Below are 7,514 nucleotides of genomic sequence, written 5' to 3' on the forward strand. Positions count from 1 at the left end.
AGTGGAATAAGATCAATATGATGTTGGATATCTCATTTTGGGGGAAGTCCATTAGGTAGCTCTTCTGGAATAACATATGAATATTCTTCCAACACTGCAACTACTTTTGGTGGTATAGTCAAGTCTTCCTCTTTCCCCTTTTGTATGACCAATGCATAACAACACCTTGTCACTTTCATCTCCTTGACAAGTTCCTTTTCAGATAGCATGCTTTCAATTTTTCCATCACCCTTGAGAGGTAATGAGACTACCTTAAATCCATCCTTCCAGAAGGTGTAAGTATTCTTTTCTCCATTATGAATAACCTTTCTATCATTTGCTAGGGATGACCCAAGAGAACATGTCATGCATCCATTAGAATCACATCGCACCATAGCTCATCCTTGTAGACCTTCCCTATGGAAAATTTAACAAGGCACCTCTTATGTACTGTGACTTCACTTCCCTTTTTAAACCATGCAATCCAATAAGGATGAGGATGCTTTTCACATTGAAGATTTAGTTTATCCACCATTTCTTTAGAAACCATATTCTCACAACTACCTCCATCAATAATTATTTGGCATACCTTTCCCCCTGAGGTACATCTTGTTCGAAATATGTTGGTCCTAAGCCATGAAGCATCAATGCCTTTCTCCTCTACATCCTCCTTGGCTGGAATAATCATTGTCCTTCTCATCATGAGACTTTCTCCCATATTTGGAGATACTTCTTGTTCAGATTCATTGTTAGCCTACGCTACCTATTCACTCTGGATGACCCTCCTTGATTTCTATCTTGTGTGTTGAAATTGGAAAACTCAAAAATCCTATGGCCTTCTTCTCTGAACCTAAAACAAGTGAGAGGCCTCTAATTTTCCCAACCTCTTCCACTTCCATAGCCTCGACCTCACTGGAACCCCCTTCCTCTTTGTTGATTTGGAGGATCTTGACTAGTGTCTATATTTCTTTCATAACCTTGAAAATTCTCTCCTTGACCATTATTAGAACCTCCCCAAAATGGAGTTGAGGTACCCCTTTGACCACCTCTATTCCTCTAGTTATATTTCCTATTTTTCCTTTTTTTAGCCTTTAGAGCTAATTGGTAGGCTTCCTCCATACTATTAACATGATGCATGCTCAGTTCATCTTGAATAGATAATTTTAGGCCATTCACATATCTAGCAGCCATCTTCTCATTATTTTCTTGATGCTCTATGTGCATGGATAGCTTGTAGAACTCATTTGTATAGTCTTGCACTGAAGACAAGTTTTGCTTCAAATTCTAGAATACATGAAAGAGGGTTTGTGAATAATCCATGGGTAAGAATTTTTCTCTCAACTTTTTCTCCATCTTGATCCATGTCTTAATCTTCTCCCTTTCATTTCTAACTCGTTCCTTTTGGAGGTGATCCCACCATATCATTGCATGTCCTTTTAGTTTTGTGCATGCAAACTTCATCTTATTTTCTTCTATCATAGGTTTCCATTTGAAACATTTCCCCATCTTCTTTAGCCAGTCTATTAGTTCTTCTAGTTTAAGACTACCAACATAGTCTGAAACGTCAATCTTTATTGCTTCACTCCTTCTAAAGCTTTGAGAACTCTATCTTAATGGCTCATTTCTCCTAATCTTTCATCTACATTTTCTCCCTCTTCATCAGATTCATTTCCTCTTTGAATTCCTTGATTATCTAGTTGCCCATTGAGTCATTCAATCTCACTCCGTATATCTAGTACTAAGCTTTGCATCGGCGTGATGCCTCCTCTTCCTCTTCCTCTTCCTCTGTCAGCCATCTTATTGCTCTAATACCAAATGATGTAACCCAATCTTTTCAAAAAATAATTCAAAAATTGACACAAGATAGATGTTTTAGAATACCATAACTTTTCATTAAAACTTTTGCAACTCTACTCTACCTCTACCATGGAATAAAACACCTACTTATTACAATTATGAAATATACCATATTTGGTAGATTTTTTAGGAAAAATGGATTTTTCCATTTTTTTAGTAATTTTTAAAACTCTTCCAATGAATCCTAATTTTTCCCAAGAAAAGCCCCTACTAAGGCAAGATGAATTGCCAACTAATTAATGAAATCAAAAATACGATTTCAGATTTATTACAAAAACAACTTTCTAAAAAAATTGGAAAAAAACATAAAAAGCCAAATTTGGAGGTCAAGATGATATTTCAGGCTCCAAGAAAAATGTTGAAACAACTACCTATCAAGTTGAGCTCGATCGACAATCCAAATAACTCCTAGTGCAATTGCTTATAAAATTTCAGCCAAAACCCACATTCGAGTCAAAAGTTATGACCCCCAAAAGTAAATCTTGACCAAAATCCATATCCGAGTCAATAGCCTTGGCCCTTGAATGCCCCTGCATCACATTCTTAAGAAACCCTTTTCATTTCATCAAATTTGAGTTTAAAAAAATCATCAGCTACATGTTTGAAATAAAAAACATACAAGAACATGCGAAAAACACATTTTCAAGACGTTTTAAAAATTGACCATGTAGGGTTGGTATCCAAAGATATACTAGGCCTTATAAAGGTATTAATATTTTGGTTTGGTATCAGAATGGGTGGGAAAAAAGTTGGAATAGATCTTGAAATGATTTGGGACATTTCAAAACTAAATATTTTTCATATCGCCACTTTTCGACACACCGTGATCCTGCACATACCCTCATCAAGGTATAAGGCATTATTTCTCAAATACAACCTCTATTACATATCAACATAACCTTTTACCTATTTTTATATGCACATGAATAGGCAGTAGATGTGCAGGAAGAGATATAAATGCATGTAGAAAAGAGCTACATTTTACAATTGATTTCATTAATTGTTAAAAAAAGAAATTGACTACCATCAAATCAGAATCTAAAAAAATTATATATATATATATATATATATATATATATATATATATATATATATATATATATATATATATATATATATTATAGAGTTAAAAGTTTGGCATGTCATTTTAAAGAAATATATTATTTATAGAAAATCATTAAATAAAATGAATTTTAATTGGTAGATAAGAGCTCATTTAATATCAAGTTAATACAAATAATTTAAAAAATGTCACAATAATACTTAACCTACCAAATGAATGTCTCCCATTGAAAAATGGACTTATTGCCTTAACTTTACATAGTTTTACTGTGACTGAAAATTATCTATCTCCTTTGCAATCTAACTACATCTCGGAAGCTTTTTAATTTATCAATTTTCAAACTCTTTAGCATTGTCTCACTGCATGATCTGCTCACTTCCGTGAAGATGTTTGAAAGAAGAAGATTGGTCACATAATTCTTAAGATCCAAATTTAAAAAATAATATTGATGAAAAAATCATGAGCCTATTTTCATATGTAATTTATAGTCGACAAGAAAGAAAATGCAAAGACCCACCCCAAGTTTTAACTCACATCTTGGTAATATGTCCTCAAGATAGATAGCACGAGAAATGAGTTTAAGCCCACAAATAAAGATCAATTGCAGATGTAATGTAGTGATTAATGATATAAAATTATGATTTTACAACATAATCTTGTCTACGTACTATTGTCAATATCATAGCTTCTATTAACAACTGACTAAGCCTGCTTGATTTGTTTGTATGATACAATATCATCATGATGGTAGCTTTTGTTTATGGTCTATAATCCATCCACACATTTTTTTCTTCATCTATCATGCATATTCAATGATTTCTTTAGAATTGAGAATTGGGGGATAGAAAATTAAATTGAAGTAAACAATAAACTTGGAGTGCTAGGTTTCATTAAGAAAAATCTTCTTGGTTAAGATCATGGAATGGGTTTTCTAGGTTGTAGCTCTAGCTTTAGTTGATTTAGGATTACTTCTCTTAAATGTTGCAAGAGATTAATGGTGGATGCCACTGCAGTTAAAAAAGTACTTTGAAGCCCAAGGGATTGGAGGTTCTTCCTATGAGCTACTCTATGGAAATGCCTCAAATATAGTTACAATGGTTGCATAGGAGAGTTCTACACCATCACTGTCAAGACACAATATCACTCCTTGAGTTATTCTTGCATATTATCAGTGGGCGAAAATTCATGTAGTTGATATATTCTATACTTAAATTTAATTTTTTTGGAATCAATTATGCATGTTTTATTAATGTTTAGATCACACTCAGTGATCCATCATGAACATGATATTAACATATGTTTAATGAGGGACAAGTTATTTTAGAAAACATGGCAAGTCTTACATTCCTTTATCATTGCATTTGCTAATTTGTACATCTTCTTAGATGAGTGGATTTGAATTTAGTTCTCAGTAAAGAACTCTTCAATGAAATGAGGAATTCAGATTTTTCTATCTAGACGATCATTTTCTAGAAAGATAGGATTCCTTAAAAATTATAGCTTTTCCAATGACATTCAATACTATAAAAAAAAATGAGAAGCTAGAGATGATGATGCTAATGTTAAAAATCATCTACCTATCACTTGTAGGTCACTGTTGATGTTCCTGATATAAATGGTTGCAAAGCCATTATTAAGGTTCATGTAAGCAACAAGAAGCTGGGGAAAGATGTCTTACTTGATGTTGTTGCCATGAGAACACTTGGGTTTAATGGTGCTAATCTTGCAAACCTCTTGAATGAAGAACCAATTATTGTTAGAAGACAAGCCAAATAATACATATCAATTAAGGAAATAGATGATGCAATAGATAGGATTGTGGCTAGTATGGAGGGCACATCAATGACTGATGGAAAGAGTAAGAGTTTGTGGATTACCATGAAGCTGGACATGCAATTTGTGCGTAAGTAAAAAAAACTAAACATCTATTGGTACTTTATTGTATGATTTTATGTAGACCCTTCACATATGTATGGACCACAAGTTGGAAGTCTGATTTGCAATAATAAATGATATCAATATGTGTTTTAGAGGCAACTAAATCTTGTTTTGGTAACTCTTACAAGGTCAGCATGATGACCCTTGGACACGATCTAGTTCAAAAAGTTACTCTTGTACCTCAAGGACAAGCACATGGTTTTTTCTTGGAGATGACCTGAGTCTTATTACCAAGCAACAAGTCTTTGCTCATATTGTGGGGGCTCTTGGTGATAGAGTTGTGAAAGAAGTCATATTTGGTGAATCTAAGGTCACATCAGGTGTAGCCAATGACTTGTAATAGACAACACAAATGGAAAAAAAAGTATTTTTCTCTAAGTGGAGATCACAAAGAATTTCCAAATGCATATAAAATATGGAGCTGAATTCTGTTAATCATTAATTATAGAACTGATTTTTTCCAAATATGAAATTATATCTATCTATCTATCTATCTATGTATTATGAAATTATATCTATCTATCTATATGTATGTACGTATATATGAAACTTCTAAATATTTCATTTTTCATTGCATTTTCATTAGGATTCTATTTCTCATTTCTCATTTTTGGTAACATAGGTGAACTCTAATTTTAACCTTGCTATTTGAAAATTTCTATAAGTGAAGCATCAAATGGGAAACTTAGTATGTTTTTCTATAACTTGTAGATGGTTACGAGGTTTGGAATGTTTGAAATTGGTCCATGGGTTCTATTGGACCTTGTAGTCCAAAGTGGTGATATTGTTTTATGCATGATGACAAGGAATTCCATGTTAGAGAAGCTAGTAGAAGAAATTGATAGAGTAGTGAGAGGCATTTTAGATAATGCATATGAGGTGGCTAAGAGTCACATCAAGAGTAACTAGGCAGAAATGGATAAGATTGTGGAGATCTTATTAGAAAAGGAGACACTTTTAGTGGATGAGTTCAAGGCCATCCTATATGACTTTATAGAGATCCCAGTTAGCAACAAGGATGTACATGCTACTCCTCAACTAGCATTAGCTTGATGGATATGGCTAAGAAAATTCTAAGCATAAATGGGATGCAAGAACCCTTGCATTTTCTGGATATGTAGAGAGATTCTATGTCTCTTGTTAGACACCTGTGCCATTATGTATAAAATGTATAGAGTTTTCTAGAATAAAAACATAAATGTTATTATATGTGATTTGCAGAGAGCTATGGCTCTATAATAAGTAATGAAGTACAAATATAATCCATGAAACACTCTAGCATCCCATGTAGCTTATTTTGGTTAGCTACTTTTTTCCTTAAAGTTGGGGCCTTTCCTAGCTCACAACACAACTTAGATCTCTTATAGGCATGAGACTAGGAAAACTTAGGATTAAATTTGTATTTCCTCGAGTATTATTTGGTCATTTCATTGAATCTTTAGACCATTTTTTATCTATTATCCCATTTGTTGTTGGTTATAGCTATTGATTGTATAGAATGATGGGTTGATCATCTTCCATCTTTTCTTCCCTATGGGTCATTAAATGTTCACTTTTTTCTTTAGTTTGAAAAAAAAATTGATTCTTTTAAAAGAATCCCTCTTCTTTATATAAGAGGTCCCTTCATAATCAAAAAATTCCATCTCAGATCTGACTCTCATAAAAATATATGAGAATTTGGATCATTTAAAAAACATTTATTCATAGGATAATGAGAATAGGCATAATTGAAATCACTTTCTATTCTTTCAATTTTGAGTTGCATACCTCTTACAAAGTTTTTCTTCTGCTAAACAACACTTCTTTTGGGCAATCCACTAGATGTTCCTAGACTAATGAATGCCAATTGGAAGGACTCCCAGCTAGGCCTATCATTCAGTAGGAGATATTCTTATGGCTTGTCATAGGGGGATTACCTGTTGCTAATGGCGAGAGATCTTTGCTTCATTAAGGGTTTATTCTCCTTAATGGAGATCCCAATAAGAATATCTTTCTTGTGGAACCCTTTGTTTGGTACTTTCATGTGGGTATTCATGTACGTACAACTTGGCCTTTTTCCTAGTGCACTACCATAAAATTCACAATTATTAGAAAAGTTGTGTTTGGAAGAAAGATGCAGTTTTGATATTGAGGGCACTGCATAGGTAAGTCAAAAAACAATAAATCAAGACGTCACATATATGGTATCCGCTAGAAGCATGAATCCTATTCAATCAACCACATACCTCTGACGAGATATACCCAAAATCCTCAGCTCCAATAGCTCCCACAATACAAATATCGTTAGCTCCAGTAGCTCCTACAATCCTCAGCTCTAATAGCTCCAATAGTGCCACAAAGATGAAATAACAAACAAACAAACTTTTTGAAATAACAAAAAAACAAACTTTTTGCTATTTTTTTATTTGAACCTGAGTTGGTTGAACTTTTGACCAAATTGGGAAGCCCTAAGTTGGTCAAAATTTTGATCGAGGATGTGGAGAAGCATTGGCTGCCGGCTGGGCTAGGGTTTTTCCCCTAGCTTGTTCTTGGTGTTTGATCTTTACTATTTTTCTGTTATGTTTGGATTGCTAGCTACTGGACATAATTTGCATCGGTGTTTTTGGAAATCTTCTGCAGTCAATTTTGTATTGGGGTTTTATTGTTTGCATGGCAGGGCCTAGGATTTCTTCTCCGT

At 33.6% G+C, this 7,514-nt stretch overlaps 1 pseudogene; it reads left to right on the plus strand.

Annotated features, from left to right (window-relative positions):
* Positions 1–4,495: 4,495 nt before the first annotated feature.
* LOC149537508 (ATP-dependent zinc metalloprotease FTSH 2, chloroplastic-like) lies at positions 4,496–5,890 on the plus strand (annotated as a pseudogene).
* Positions 5,891–7,514: the final 1,624 nt, after the last annotated feature.

This window comes from Cupressus sempervirens, chromosome 9 (genome assembly GCF_028749045.1).
Source record: "Cupressus sempervirens isolate cs-2001-9-10 chromosome 9, ASM2874904v1, whole genome shotgun sequence".
NCBI classification, from domain to species: Eukaryota; Viridiplantae; Streptophyta; class Pinopsida; order Cupressales; family Cupressaceae; genus Cupressus; species Cupressus sempervirens.